This window comes from Marmota marmota, unplaced genomic scaffold (assembly GCF_001458135.2).
Source record: "Marmota marmota marmota unplaced genomic scaffold, marMar, whole genome shotgun sequence".
Lineage (NCBI taxonomy): Eukaryota > Metazoa > Chordata > Mammalia > Rodentia > Sciuridae > Marmota > Marmota marmota.
Window position 1 is genome coordinate 2,745,219 of NW_026000338.1, and position 16,296 is coordinate 2,761,514.

Below are 16,296 nucleotides of genomic sequence, written 5' to 3' on the forward strand. Positions count from 1 at the left end.
CTTAGTACCTAATCCTCTGGGACTCTAATTATACAGTGTGAAGAATTACATTTTAGTAACTAATTTGTATTTCTCCTTACCCTTTCTATTTTATACAGTGACAAAACCTTTAGAATTCCTTAGGTACACACCATGTAAAAATAAGGTACTGAAAAATTTCAAATACAGACCATAAAAAATTAATGTTTATTTATCAATTAAGAACATATTTTTGACCACACCTTAAATGTATTTTTGCACTATAATTTTGCTTCTAGGTGTTCACACATAGTACAATAAATTTGTAGATTAATTTTAACAGCAAATATGGATTATGTGCAGAAATGCAGTCATAACAAAAATTTTTCCTTTTGAGAAAACCCCTTTAAAATAGCTAGCCTTAAACAAATCTGACACTAAAATCTTTTTTAAATTTCCTAATTTGCTTTGAGATGGAGCATGAATAAAGCAAGACTGCCCCCTACTGACTAAACTGACATAGCTCATGCTATTTAAAATGACTCCAAACAATATGTAAGGCATTATTAATACATCACATACTTGATTGCAAGAGCTTTTAAAAACATTAACCACTAATGATTCAATGATTACAGAATTCTGCATTAACTATTAAAATTTTATACCTAGGAACAAATAGAAAGAAATGATCTTTTTCAACAGTACTTTATATTTTAAAGCAGGTGATTATTACTCTGTGTTCTGCATCTTGATTCACTTCCTGCAGGTGTTCTCTTGCTTCTTGAGAGAGAATTCATAAACGCAGGAAGGCCTTTGCCAGAAAACATCTTTAATAAATAAAGAGAACTCTGGTCCTGGGGAGATTTGAGAAAGTTTCTGGCATCTTCCGGACTTTTGCATAATTGATAAATCCTCTGAGAAACAGGAGAGAGCCTAAAACCAGGAACACCCACCAGAACCAGTACTGAACCATCAAAGTATCCAGGGAAGTAGGTGGAAAACTTGACAATCAGGATCCACTTAATTGGAGAGAGACCAAATCCTGAGATGGCCCCATACCTTCCTGCAGCTGAGGTGGTCAGGCAAAAAGACAGGAAAAACTCAATCCAGTTGAAGATGAATGCCATGAAAAAAGTTAACATGAAAATCCCATCATTTCCTATCCTCAGCTGTTCAGCATCATCAAAATCATCCCGGCCCACAAAATCTTCATCTCTTCAGCTTTCAACCTCATCATAAGTGGGCAGTGTTGTGGCCACGTTATAAGATGGGGGCTTTGGAAACCCAGATTCGTTGTTGTAGTCAAAATAGGCTGCACTATCTGCAGAGATGCTGCTGTAAGGTGGTGGAGCATCACCTGCAGCCTGCTCAGGTTCCCCAGGCTCTTCTTCATTCTGCAACTGTTGGTACCAGCTGCCGTAGGCCGGCTCCACCTCTGCCAGCGCCGCCAACGCCATTGCCAGGGCGCAGCCGACCGCAGGGAAGGAAGTCAAACGAGCTGAAGGCGCTGGCGCTGCAGCCTGGGAGCGCTGCCAGGCTGAGAGGGACGCACCTCACGTGGGTCTCGGGGGTCGCCGCTCCCCCAGAGACGCTCTGCTCAGGCTGTCCCTATTCTGTATTTTGTTTAGACAGAAGGTCTCACTGAGTTGCTTAGTGCCTCCCTGTTGCTGAGGCTGGGTTTGAATTCACGATCCTCCTGCCTGATCCTCCTGAGCCGCTGGGATTACAGGCATGTGCCACCATGCCCAGCTAATTTTTGTTTTGTTTTGTTTTAGGTACTGGGGATTGAACTCAGGGTGGTTTACCACCAAGCTGCATCCTAACCCTTTATAATTTTTTGTTTTTCATTTGGAGTCAGAGTCTCTCACTAAGTTGCCAAAGCTGAACTTTGGATGCTCTTGCCTCAGTCTCCTGAATCACTAGGATAAGTCATGTGCTACCATGCTGGGCATTTTTCTAATATTTTTGGAAAGTTTTCAGTTTTTCTCTTTGAAGTATGATGTTACCAGTGGGATTTTCTTAGATTCCCTTCTCAAGTTGTGTTTGTTCCCTTATATCCTTAGTTTGTTGAATGGTTTTATTATGAAAAAGCACTGAGTTTATTCAAATGCTTTTTTTGCATCAGTTGAGATGACCATGTATTTATTCATCTTTTTGATACTTAATTATAAGAGTTTATTAATGAATACCAACTGTTTTTCATATGCTCAAACACAGTTGCATTACTGGGATAAATTTCAGTTGGTCAGGGTATATAATTATTTTAATGTGCTCCTGCATTTGGGTTGCTAATATTTTGTTGAGTACTTTTGTATTTATACTTTTAAGAGATACGGTTCTGCAATCTTCTTGTTATTCCTTTGTCTGATTTTGTTGTAGTAATTTTACTTTTATAGAATGATTAAGAAATATATTCTCTCCCAATGAATTTTTTTAATCTTTGGAAAAAGTTTTGTTCTTACATATTTTATTTATTTTTAGTTATGAAAATAAATAAATCATGAACATGAAATTTGCCATCTTAACCATTTTTAAAGGTACAATTAACTGTCAATTCTTATATTCACATTGCTGTGCAACAGTTACCATCATCAGTCTCTAGAACTCTTCATCTTGCTAAGTTGAAACTGTGCATCCATTAAACAAAAATATCTCATTTTCCCCTCTGTTCAGTTCCAAGCAACCACCATTGTATTTTTTCTGTGAATTTTACTATTCCTAGTACTTCATTTAAGTAGAATGGTACAGAATTTGTTCATTTGTGCCTGACCAAATTTATATAGCATAATATCCTCAAGGTTCATTTGTGTTGTACTTTGTGTCAGGAATTCCTTCCTTTTTAAGACTGAAAAATATTTCATTGTAGGTATATGCCACATATTGTTCCATTCATCCATGGATGTACACGTGAGTTGATTCCATCTTTTGGTTATTTATCAATAATACTGGCAAGCATTCATTTAAAAATTTCTCTTTCAGATCCTACCAGAATTCACTAGTGAAGCTGTTTCTTTGTGTGTGTGTGTGTGTGTGTGTGTGTGTGTGTGTGTTCAGATATTTGTTTGTTTGTTTCTGTGTTTCCTTTTGGTATAGGGGATTAAACCCAGGGTGCTTAACCACTGAGCCACATTCTTAGGCCTTTTTATTTTTTATTTTGAGACAGGGTCACGCTAAGCTGCCAAGGATGCCCTTGAACTTGTGATCCTCAGCCTTCAACCTCCTGCTTCTTCTGGATTACAGGTCTGTGACACCAGGTTTTGTTGAGCTTGTTGAATGTTTATATTCATGTATTTCATAAAACTTGGGGAATTGGGCACCATTATATATATCTTCAAGTATGTTTTCTTCTTTTTTCTATCTCCCACCTCTTTCTGGTATTCACATTATATATATGTTAGTGTGTTTGTTTTTATTTTCTTTCCTCAGATGGGATCACCTGTAAATTCACTGATATTTTTCTTCTGTCTACTCCAATCTGCTTTTGCACCCTTCTAGTGAATTTTTTATTTCAATGGTTATACTTTTTAACTGCAGAATTTCTGCATGTTTCCTTTTTTATAATTTCCATCTCTTTATTGATATTTTCTTAGTGGTAAGCTACATTGTGATTGTTTCTTTAGCTCTTTGAGCATATTTTAAATAATTGATTAAAAATTTTTGTCTAATCATCCCAATGTCTTATCAAGCACCAAATCTGCTTATACAGCCTCTGAAATGTTTAAGATTCCAGAATTATCCTAAATATGAAGGGCTGATGGTCCAGCAAGACTTGTGGAAGACTTCTTAAGCAAAACAGATTTTTACATATGAGAGAGTTTAGGTACAAAACTTTAACACTTGTCTTGAGTTTCACTGATGGAGCTGTGAAGAGAGACATTCCCTTGTCTACAGAGGTCAGGCATTTTATTTTAGAATTATTCAAATAATTATTCAAATTATTCAAAAAGAGTCATATCTCCCCAATTTTGGCTTTCTTGAAGATTGTCCAATAGACACCTGTTCAACGTGAGTAAACAGCAAACTTGTCATAGGATTGGTATTCTTACCTCTCCTCCAAAAATCAGAGAAATCACATAGTGATAATACATTCCAGAAGCAGTGAACATTTCAGATCAGTTTTTAAATACTGATCTGTCTCCTGTTCAAACCACGAGAAAAGCTAATATGATAGCTGCTTTCCTGGGAACCTTTTCCTGGCAATCACAATAGGAAGAGGCCTGTGAAGAACCCCACAGAATAGTCCTCTCCATTGGGCCGCAGTAGTTAAAATTTATCACAAGAAAGTGAACAATGATTCAGTCTTTGGAATCTCTTCATCATATCCACATGGATTGCAAACAGTTTCAGCTTCAAGAACTTCTGCAATCCCCTCTTTCCTCAGATACAGTCTGGTTATTGATTCATGAGCAATGTTTACTTCAGTTGGCTTTTTGGGATCTGCAGCAAACAGGATTCTCTTTCCACCTGGTTTGTGATTATCATTACTATACCAAACTTATCAGCAAGTTGTAGAAGCATCTGTGGAAATCTGACCACCTGTTTGGTGGAGAGCTCTCCTTAACCCAAGTAGTCTGTTCTACAGAGAGTATATATACTATCTATAATACACAGTTACATACCTGGACTCCACCTTCATGGTTGATGCTTTATAAAGAAACTGGGGCTGCAGTTGTAACTTAGTGGTAGAGCAGTTACCTGTCATGCACAAGGCATGGTTTGTCCTCAGTTGTGCAAAACAAATACAAAAAAAGAAGCTTATTTTGATGGTCTGTGTTGAATACTCAAGAATAAGCTATGTTGTCCAGAACATGACTGCCATAAAGGCCATATCTCTCTTTATTTTTTATGTAGTGTTGAGGATTACAGGTGCCCTCTGTGTCAGTGTATATGGACTTCCTTCCCCTCTACACAAGTCAATGAGAAGCTGGCAAATTAACAGTTAGTGTATGACAGCTCTGGTTTTCCCAGTTTACTATTCTCCAAACATCTCTGTGATCCTGTCTCAATTCTACAAGGAAGTTGTCTTTCAAACACTTTGGAGCCAGTTGTAATATATTTGATTTCTGACTGCCTTTGGTAGAATTCGTTTGCATTGCTGAAACTCACTTGAACTAATTTAGCTGCCTCAGCAATTACCTTTATTAGCCCTTTGGTGGAGAGAAGATTGCCTTTGCAGTATGGAATCCAGTTTCTTCTGATTTTTTTCACATCATTGTTCTCCATTCCTCTAACTGTGAAATAGATTGTGGGCTGAAGCTTTCTTCTTCCACTGAAGTATCTGCATTTGCTTCAGGCTGCATCTGAATAGCTATGACTTTACTTCCTGTTCTTCAGACACCCTCTGCTTAAAGCTCTTGCAAACCCAACTGAGGTTATATCATATTTAAATTTTATTTCTTCTGCTTGTTTTTGGTGTTTAACTTCCTTTTCAAAGCATCTTTTTTAAAGTTTATTAAAAAAATATTTTTTAGTTGTAAATGAACACAATATCTTTATTTATTTTTATGTGGTGCTGAGTATCGAACGCAGTGCCTCACATGTGCAAGGCAAGTGCTCTACTGAGCCATAGTCCCAGCTCTTTTTTAAAGTTTTTAAGGTACAGGACTGGGGCTGGGGCTCAGTGGTTGAGCTCTTGACTCACACGTGAGGCACTGGGTTTGATCCTCAGCACCACATAAAAAATAAATGAATAAATAAAGATATTATGTCCATCTGCAGCTAAAAATATTAAAACAAACAAAAGTTAAGGTATAATCCTAGGTTTTTATTTAGAGAATTTTCTCATTTGTTAACATCACTATTTATTGTAAAAAATTTTTTTTTTAATTTTTTTTTTTAGTTGTAGATGGACACAGTATCTTTGTTTTATTTATTTATTTTTGTATCTGGTGCTGAGGCTCGAACCCAGTGCCTCACGCATGTGAGGCGAGCACTCAGCCACTGAGCTACAGCCCCAGCTCTATTGTAAAATTTTTAAGCAGTGCTTCAGCTATCACAATTTTATATCTCATCTTTTCATTTTCATTCAGTTCAAAATATTTTCTAATTTCCTTCAAAATTTGATATTTATCCATTACATGTCTTAGTAATGTATTGTTTAATTTCTAATTGTTTGTAGACTTTCTGTGTGTCTTTCTGCTATTGATTTCCAATTGAATTACGTTATGGCCAGAGAACATACTTTCAATTAGTTCAATTCCTTTAGCTTTAGTATTGTTTTATTTGTGATTCACAAGTTTGTTTATTTTCTTGAATGTTCCATGTCTATTTTAAAGCAGTTTGTATTCTCTTGTTTTTTTGGGGAAAGTGTGGTATAGATGTCTTTTAGGTGAATACGATTGATGATTGGTGTTCATGTCTTGTATGGAATGATTTTTTTTTCAACTCATTCTGTGAATTACTGAAACTGTTATATCCAAGTATAATTGAAACTTTGTTTCTCTAGTTCTATCAATCTTTGTTTTATTTAGAATGGTTTTGTTGTCTTCTTGACAATCTAATCATTTTTTCATATCCTCCTCCTTGCTAATATCCTCATGTTGACATTTGTTTTTCTGATATCAGTATAGCCATAACAGTTTTTAATTGATTAGTGTTTGCATATTTATAAGTAATATATAAAGAGGTTTCCTGTGGAAATCACATCAGTGGTTCTTGCTTTTTATCCATACTGTTAATCTGAAAAATGAGGACTGGAAAATAAAGAGAGTGGTAAATATGTGGATTGATGTATGTTATTATAGCATGGCTTAATAAGCACGCATTGTGATGGTTTCAAAAGCATACCTTATGACCCTCAGATTTCACTGAGTGAAACACCATATGAAAACCATATGAAAAGTATGTGCATATGTACACTAATAGATATATATATATTCATTTTAACAGTATTATAATAATCTCAGACTGTAAATAACTAAAATGTACATAAAAAAAATCCATGGAGGAATACCACAACATTATGATAAAAAGCAGCTTCTAGAATGCTGATGATATTCTGATTCTTGGCCTTTTTTTTGTGTGTGTGGTGTTGGTGATTAAACCCAGGGCCTCTTGTATGCTGGGCGAGCAATCTACCAACTGAGCTATATCCCCAGCCCCCTGATTCTTGAAAGAGTAGTTCTTATTGGTTCACTTAGTTATAATTTACATACCTTCACACTCCTGATTTATATATTTTTTGTATGTTACATTTCAATAAATAATAGTTTAATTTATAAAATCTAGATATACATATATAAAGACAAAAGATGGTAGTATAGCTATGATGTGTATAAATACAGCTGATGTGTTCTAGGCCACATATTAATCTAGGAAGCACTTAACTGTGGCAGAAAGACTCGGGAGATTTAAAAGAAAGTCCTTATAATCCTTACCTCCTGGTATTTACATAGCATGTCATTTCTTCTATTTGAATATTTCTTCTATTAGAATATCCTATTCTAACCAATAGGATCCTGCAAAGGTGATGGGATGCCTTTTTCATGAAAATGTTGGCATAATATTATGTGCACTTTTAAAAATAGCCTCAAAAGACAGGCTAGGGCTGTAGCTCACTGGCAGAGCACTTGCCTCACATGTGTGAGGCACTGGGTTCAAGCCCTAGTACCACATAAAAATAAACACATCAAGGTATTCTGTCCATCTACAACTACAGTTTTTTTTTTAAATGTACAGGGCATTAATTTATAGAAATTCATAGACAAATTCAACTAAGTTCAAAAGTTCCTTTCAATTACTGAGAAACCATATACAGAAGTCAACAGTATAGCTCAGTGGTAGAATGTTTGCTGTATATATGGCTCAGTGGTTAAGCATCTGTGGGTTCAATCCCTAGCACCAAAAATAAATAAATAAACAAAAATTGTAAAATGTTACACCTAATGAATGACCCTACAAAAGTTGCAGGACATTAAACCATCTGAAAAGGAAGTTAAGAAAACATATTTACAATAGCATCAAAAGAATAAAATACTTAGGATTTAACCAAGGAGATGAAAGACTTGTATACTGAAAATTACAAATGAAAGAAACTGAAAGAAAGAAAACATCCCCAAAAGAAATGATATTGGATGTTCATGGATTGGAAAACTTTATATTCATAAGATCTCCATTCTACCCAATGTTTTCTACAGATTTAGTGTAATTCCTGTCAAAATCTCAGTTTTATTTTGGTAAAAATAGAAAGATCTATCCTAGGCCCGGGGTGTAGCTTGGAGTTGTATCACTTTCCTAGCATGTATAAGGCCCCAGGTTTTATCACTAGCACTGTAAACAAACAAAGAAACAAATTCATCCATCAATCCATTCATCTATCCTAAATTTCACCTGGAATCTAAGGGACTCCAAATAGTAAAACAATTTTGAGAAAAAATAGATGGCGTTAGCATACTCCCCAAATTGAAACATACTGAAAAGCCTTAAGAAACTAGAAAAAAGGGGCTGGGGATGTGGCTCAAGCGTTAACGCCTGGCATGCTCGGGGCACTGGGTTCGATCCTCAGCATCACATAAAAATAAAATAAAGATGTTGTGTCCACCGAAAACTGAAAAATAAAATATTAAAAAAAAAAAAAGAAACTAGAAAAAAGCCTAGTGTGTGATACACACTTGTAATCCTCAGGAGGCTGAAGGAAAAAGATGGTATTGGGCAACTTAGCAAGACCCTGTTTTGAAATAAATAAGGTTGGTGCCAGTGGTGTAGCTTAGTGGTAAAGTACCCCCTGTTTCAATCTGTAATACTGGGGAAAGGAAAAAAAAAATAGAGAAAAAGCAAGCACAAAGAAGGATATAATAAAGAGAAAAAACATAATCAATGAAAATGAATGTTGACTCTTTGAAATCATCAGTAAAATTGACAAAATTTTAAGCTAAGTGTCCAAGAAAGATCAAGAGATATTGCTATCCACTGTACAGAATTAAAAACTATTATGTGAGGATCATATGAACAATCCTATGCCAACCAATTAGGTAAGCTAGGTAAAGAGAAATAATCCCAAGAAAGACACAAAGTACCAAAGCTAGTTTAAACAGAAAAGATAAACAAATTTTTAATATAGCTGTAATAAGGAAAATAATTGAGTCAGTAATCAAAAACCTTCCAATGAAAGAAAGCCCAGAAGGGAATGAGTTCAACTATGAATTCTACTGAATGTTTACAGAATGATTAATAATAGTCCCTAAAATAGCCAAATTATGGATTCAAACTAGGTGCCCATCAACAGACAAATGGATAAAGAAAATGTGGTATATAAACATTACTTGGTCATAAAGATGAATGGAATTTTGGTATTTGCTGGTAAATGGAGGAAACTGGAGAACATCATGCTGAGTGAAATAAACCAGACCCAGAAAGTCAAGGGTCAGATGTTCTTTCTCATATGTGGAAGCTAGAGTGAAAAAAGAAATTAAAAAGGAGATGAATCTTGGGCTGGGGATATAACTCAGTTCGTAGAGTTCCTGTCTCACATGCATAAGGCCTTGGGTTCAATCCCCAGTACCTAAAAAAAAAAAAAAAAAAAAGGGATCTTAGGAAAACAGAAGGGAGATCATTAGATCAGAAGCAGGACCAAATTGGGTTGTGCATGAATTGAAGAATGAAGTTGAACAAATTATACTAGGTGTCTGTATGAATATATCATAATATATTTAAACTTTATATGTAACTAACACACCAAATAAAAATTATTTAATTAATTAGGAAGAACAACCAAGTAGAGCAAGGGCATCAGGAAGAGGGAGGAGGAGAGGAAAAGAAGTAGTACTGGGGGTTGAAATGAAGAAGAATACATGCATTTATGAATGTGTCAAAATGATCCTCACTATTATGTACAAGTGTAATGCACTAATAAAAGGAAAAAAACATAAACAAAACAGCCAGGAATGGTGTCTCATGCCTGTAATCCCAGTGTATTGGGAGGCTGAGGCAGGAGGATTGCAAGTTCAAAGACAATCTCAGCATTTAGAGACCCTAAGCAACTTAGTGAGACCCTGTCTCTAAATAAAATAAAAAAAAGTGCTGGGGATGTGGCTCAATGGCTGCTGGGTTCAATCCCTGGAACCAAAGCAGGAGAAAAAAAGAGAGAGTTTGATTTTCATTTCCTGGCATTCCAGGATTCCTTTCTATACTAAAGTACCTGCAGCTGGTAACCAGCAAGCAATGGTACGTTTGCTCCCAGAATGGAGTCTTAAAGGGTGGTCTCAGATCTGAATCAGTTATGCTCTCATGTTAATGAAAAGATTGGCAATATTAAAAAACCTCTGTTATTAAGAAAATTTGGCCAGGAACCTTCCCAGAAGATGATATTAAATAAAATAGAAGATGATATCATTATAGTAAATGAAATTCTAAATTTGAATAGGAATAATCAAGAACAAAGCATCGATACACTAAGGGGTTAAAGGATCTTATCTTGACTCTAAAGAACCAAAATTGAGCAATCTGCACCCTTAAAGAAGCTCCCTAAAGAACAATGTTGAAGAAATTCCACTGATGAGTTTGATGGTATTCCTGCCTTACATGAAATCCCATTTGACTAACTTATTGTCAAATCAATGATATTATTAAAGAAATCAAGATGGTATTTACTATGATTACACATGAAACAAAAAACTGAATTCTGAAAAATTCTCAAATTGATTAATGAAAAACAAGGAATACTTAAGATCATTATTTTATAGAGGGAACGTAAAGGAATTCACGACTTTGAAAGCTGACAAGAGGTTTCTTGTTACCTGACTATTTTGCGACATTGCTGAGAGCTTCTCAGAGGATGGAGGGGGAGGACTCATCCTTTATGTCATAACCTGAGTCCTTTGTCAACTTTGTAACTGAATGACAGTAGGGTATACCGTCCTATAATTTTTTTATGTTTCTTTAGCTTTTCATTTTCTAGTCCTTTTCATTTTTCATTTTTCAGTCCTGTTTTTTTTTTTTGTATAAATAAAACCATTTTTTTTCATAAACCACATGTATTTTCAAAATCATTCCCTTTAGGCAAATATTTATCTAACTGCTAAATAAGCCTCTATACTATGCATAGTATGAAACTAAAAAATTGCTCATGTCTACTTTTGTACTTAGTGGACAATGCTACAGACCCAAATCAAATTGGTATAGATGTGATGTTGGAAGAAAAAGTTCAAGAAGATAAAGTCAAGTATACCCAGACCCTTTGGAATTGAACATTACTATCTAAATTCCATTCAAAGCATTTCAGTCTGAAGGTAGACTTCCTCCAAGTGGATTTGGAGGTGGCTTATCTGTTTGATTATTGTACTTTCCCATATGTCCATAGGGACCAGCTCACCTAAAATAAATAAATATATATTTATCTTCTCAGGTCCTTGTTTGAGGCTCCTAAAACTTTTGTTATGCCCTGAATGCTAGTCATGCATCTTTTGTCTCCTGATACAAAGCTCTCAAATACCCGCAAATTTCCTGGTGATAGGACCATTTTTTTTGAGCTTCTAATGAAATGATTCTTGGTGGACTCCTGAACAGCTTTAGAATAGGATTTGATCACAAAGACAAAGGCATGAATAGATGCTTCCTTCCAACTTTTAGCTGTTCTCTCACCTCCCCCACACTCCACCCTGCTCCAAGAAGTGGAGAGGAGCTGGAGATTGAGTTAGTAATCCATGATGTCAAGATGATGCTACCATAAAGATCCCTAAATGATGGAATTCTGAGAGCTTTGATGGCAAAAAACATTGATGTGCCAGGAAGATGGTGTACCCCACTTGGACAAGGAAAGAAGCTCCTGCGCTTGGGACCCTTCTGAAGTTTACCCTGTGTACCTCTTCATTTGGCTATTTATTTCTGTATCTGTTATACCCTTTATAATAAACTAGTAAACTTACGTGAAGTGTTTTCTTCAGTCTTGTGAATCCTAGCAGATTACCAAACCCATGAGAGGGTTGTGGGAACCCTCAATTTGTTGCAACATCAGACAAGTGTGGTACTTGGGGACCCACTATTTGTGAGTGGTTTCTAAATCGAGGGAAATATTATTGGGGCTGAGGCCTTAACTTGTGGGGTCTGTGCTAACTCCAGGTAGTGTCAGATCTGACTTGTAGGACACTCAGTTTGTGTCCATAAAGTTGGAGAATTGTTTGCTATGGTGGGGAAACCTACCCATTTTAGTGTCAGAAGTGTTATGTGAATGTATTATAGGAGAATACAAAGGTCAGAGAAAAAATACATGGGTCAGGTAAAGAGAAATATGGAGTCCTTAACACTTTTTTTTCAGGGAGGCACACCAAATGTGAGAACAAGGAATTTTATTCAAACCAAAATGAGGATGGCCTTCTGGGAAATATGTATTTTAGTTGCCCAGATTTAGTGCTCCAAAATGGCATCCTGATCTGGGTCTGGTTTTATAGGTTAAAAATAGAATAAGAAGGGAGTTTTAGTAAGTGGGTTGTTAAACAGTTACATTGATCAACAAGAATAGCACAGGTGATTGATTTGTCATTGCTTACTTCTGTTATAGATTCAGGAAGAAACTTCAATAAGTGGGAAAGGCTTTTTTATTTTATTATTTTTTATTTATTATCTTTATGACATCAAAGAGGTTGCCGAATATGCCATGCTGAGTCAGAATAACCTAGGTGACTGGTATCATGCTTCATACTTTCCCTGGGCTAACAAATTTTTTGGCCTCAGTCTGAGGCACTTTATTTTTTTATTTTATATANTTTATTTCACTTATTTATTTTTATGTGGTGACGAAGATCAAACCCAGGGTCTCTCACGTGCAAGGTGAGCACTCTACTGCTGAGCCACAACCCCAGCCCCAGTCTGCGGCTCGTTAAATCCTTTCTCATGATAAAATCTTCAATCTGTTCCTGTATAAGTTCTGGGTTTTTTTCTGTAAAATTGTTTATTTATATACAAAACATTTTTTTTCCCCTAGGGAAACAGCCCAGTTTAAAATGATCATTGGAAATCATCTCAGAGCATCTCAGTCCCACTTTCCTTCCTAGGTACATTTTGTCCCCTTTCACCTGTCCTCCATCCCTTCCCTAGGTATGCTCTGTCCCTTCATCTCTCTTCTAGGTACATTTTGTCCCTTGTACCTCTCCCCTTTTACATTTCCTGGATATGTGGGTGTCCTCTCTTTTGGCTACATCTGTATCTCAGACACTTGACTGCTTGTTCATGGGTACCCCTCACTGGTCCTGCCACAGGCACTAACACAGCTGGCAGTCTCCTCCCTGGGGTGTCAGACTCTGGCCTCAATAGCACTTTGGTTTTTTTTCTGCTTTTGCATCACTGTGACCAGAATACCAAACAGGAGCATTTATTTGGGGCTCAAAATTTCAGAGTTCCATTGCCTCTGGGACCAAGACGAGGCTGCACACCATGGGTGAAGGACCAGTGGAGGAAAGCTACTTGATTTATGATTATGTCCAGAAGTGTGTGGAGTGGTTGCACCCTTCCAGGGCATGCCTCCAGTTGCCCACCTTGAACAGCCACTCCCCACTTGCTGACAGTTACTACCCTGGGGAACTTGTGTAGTCAGTCCATTCAAACTAAGAGGAACTGATTCAGTGACAGCTCTCATAATGCAATTATTTTACTTCTGAATATTCCTGCATTAATGGGATCTTTTAGCTGAAACTTCATATCCAAACCATGACACAACTGCTATAGGGACAACCTCTGCAGTGCCACTTCCCAGACCTGATCCAGTTGTAGCCTTGGCAGTTCTGGCTCCACCTACTGCCATATGCATCTGAAGCTCCTGGCTCCTGGCTACTGACTACTGGGTGTGGGATTTTGCTTTACCAGCAGCTGCTTGAAGAAGCCAGATGACAACCCTGATTTGTGAGTCTACCCATGGAAGGTATGCTTCCCAGTGAGAGATCACAGATGGAATCAGCAGATAATTTTTTTGTTCCATTTACCAACATCCTATGTGGCTACATGATTGGCTGTATTGATTGTAGTTCATGGATCAGCGACCAGCTTAGGTGCAGTATCTCTTCATATTGGCATCCAGTCTTCCCCTGTTTTTTTTTTGTTTGTTTCTTACTTTTGCTGCCCTGGGCATGTAATTCCCAGGAATGCCTTACATTGCCTCTGGGGAACTTGTGTAGAGCTAAATCTTACTAGACATCCATTTGGCATTTCCCAAACTGTGTGTCTTGAGCACCAGTGTCTCTTAATATAGTAGACAGTTTTTAAAGCATTCTGTCATTATAGCAGTTTCTGTCATTATGCTCGGTTATGTTGGACAGATATTTTTTTCTTTGCAGTAATGGGATCAAACCCAGGGCCCTGTACATGCTAGGCAAATGCTGTATATTGATCTACAGCTCCAGCTCCAGTTAAACATATTTTATTATTGTGCAACTTCTCAGGTCCTTCACTATACCCGTGTACATTCTAAATCTCCACCAGAGGCAAGCTGTTTATTTCCTTAATATTCAGAAATAAAAATATCTTTGGAATATTAATGTTCCATGAAATGCATATTTGAAGACCTTGTTGTTGGGCAATCTGCTTTGAAATTATGCTCATTTTTACAAATGAAGTTCATTACTACAAGCTATTATTTGTAAATATATGTATGTAGAAAAACACTTTTTGAGGTGGTACTCTGGAGTGTGAGGGCTGACTGGAGCTTAAATTCTAGATCTGCTACTGATGAGTTAACAGCTTCCATTAGCCACAGGTTAACTAAGCTTCAGTTAGTTATCCAGTGGCTAACTGAATCAACAAGCTGAGGCCATTAAAATGTCCTTCCTTCTGATAGGCCAATGTAGCCTATTATAATTACTAGTTTTCTTGGTATAGTGATTGTGAGCTGTGCCCCAGTTGTGTAAATAATAATTACAACTCTAATTATTAATCATGTCTGGGAAATCAAAATATTCCTTGAAAATTGTTTCTTTAAAAATGATTCAGCAATAAGGTGTGTCAAAATGAACGCATAAGCGCCAGGAAACCAAATTTGACCCCTTCTCACAAGCTCCATATCTAGCACCCTGGTTCCAAACAATGTCACCTCTCTTCAGGATTAGTACTATCACCTCCTAAATGGTCTCTAGTTTTGTCCTTTTCCTAGAACTGTCTATGCTCCACATGAGTCAGTTACATTAGCTCACTCTGCTACTCAGAAGCTGAGTTCTTTTTAGTTCTGCAAGTTCTTCCCTGCACCCTCTTCAACCAGGGACATCATCTCCTATTCCTCCCTTTGCTCAATATGTTCTGGCCTCTTTGGCCTCCATGTTGTTTCCTAAACAAGGCAAATGTGTCTCACACCTTTGCAGTTCCTATTGTCTGACCCTCTTCACCCTGGCCCATGGGACCTGTCCCTTACCTGCTGTATACCTCAGCTCAATGCCCTCTGATCTCTTGGGTCTTCTCAGACCATTCTGAGGAGTGATTAAAAATCACTCCTCCCTTCTTTAATAATTCTTCTTCCCTTTCCTCCTTTGTTTCTTCACAGCACTTACATATATCAGGTGATTTAGATATTTTACTTTTCTTCCCCCTATTTTCCTTCCACTAGAATATAAACTTGAGGGCAGGAATTTTTGTTTCTTTTCTTTCTTTTTTCTCTTTTTTTCTTTCTTTTCTCTCCTTTTTTAAAGGAGAGAGAGAGAGAGAATCTTTTTTTTTGTAGATGGAAACAACACAATGCCTTTATTTTTATGTGGTGCTGAGAATCGAACCTGGGTCCCGCCCGTGCTAGGCGAGCGCTCTACCGCTGAGCCACAGTCCCAGCCCAATTTTTGTTTCTTTTGTTCACTTTTCTGTCTCCAGTCTCTCTAGCAAGCCTCTACAATAAATAGAGGCCCCTGAATAAATGTTTACTGAATGCATGCTAACTGAAAACAGTGGCCACAGGCTAGTAACTTCACCTTTCTGTGTCTCTGAGATGGTTGTATAAAAATTTCTTAAGGACCTTGTAATTTTTGTTTTGTTTTTGGTAACCACTGAGCCACGTTCCCAGCCCTTTTTTATATTTTATTTAGAAACAGGATTTTTGTTTGTTTGTTTTTTGTTTTGGTACCAGGGATTGAACTCAGGGGTACTCAACATCCCAAGTCCAATTTTGTATTTTATTATCCAGTTAGAATGGAAATCATCAAGAATACAAATGGTAAGCCAGGTGCAGTGGAGAACGCCTGTAATCCTAGTGGTTTGGAAGTCTGAGAAAGGAGGATTGTGAGTTCAAAGCCAGCCTCAGCAAGGTCAAGGCACTAAGCAACTCAGTGAGACCCTGTCTCTAAATAAAATACAAAAATAAGGCTGGGAATGTGGCTCAGTGGCCATGTGCCCCTGAATTCAATCCCTGGTACCAAAAAAAAAAAAAAAAAAAAAAAA

The 16,296-nt window shown here is 37.0% G+C and overlaps 1 pseudogene; it reads right to left on the bottom strand.

Moving 5' to 3' along the window:
- Positions 1–410: 410 nt before the first annotated feature.
- Positions 411–6,722, bottom strand: LOC107159260 (annotated as a pseudogene).
- Between the last annotated feature and the right edge of the window lie 9,574 nt (positions 6,723–16,296).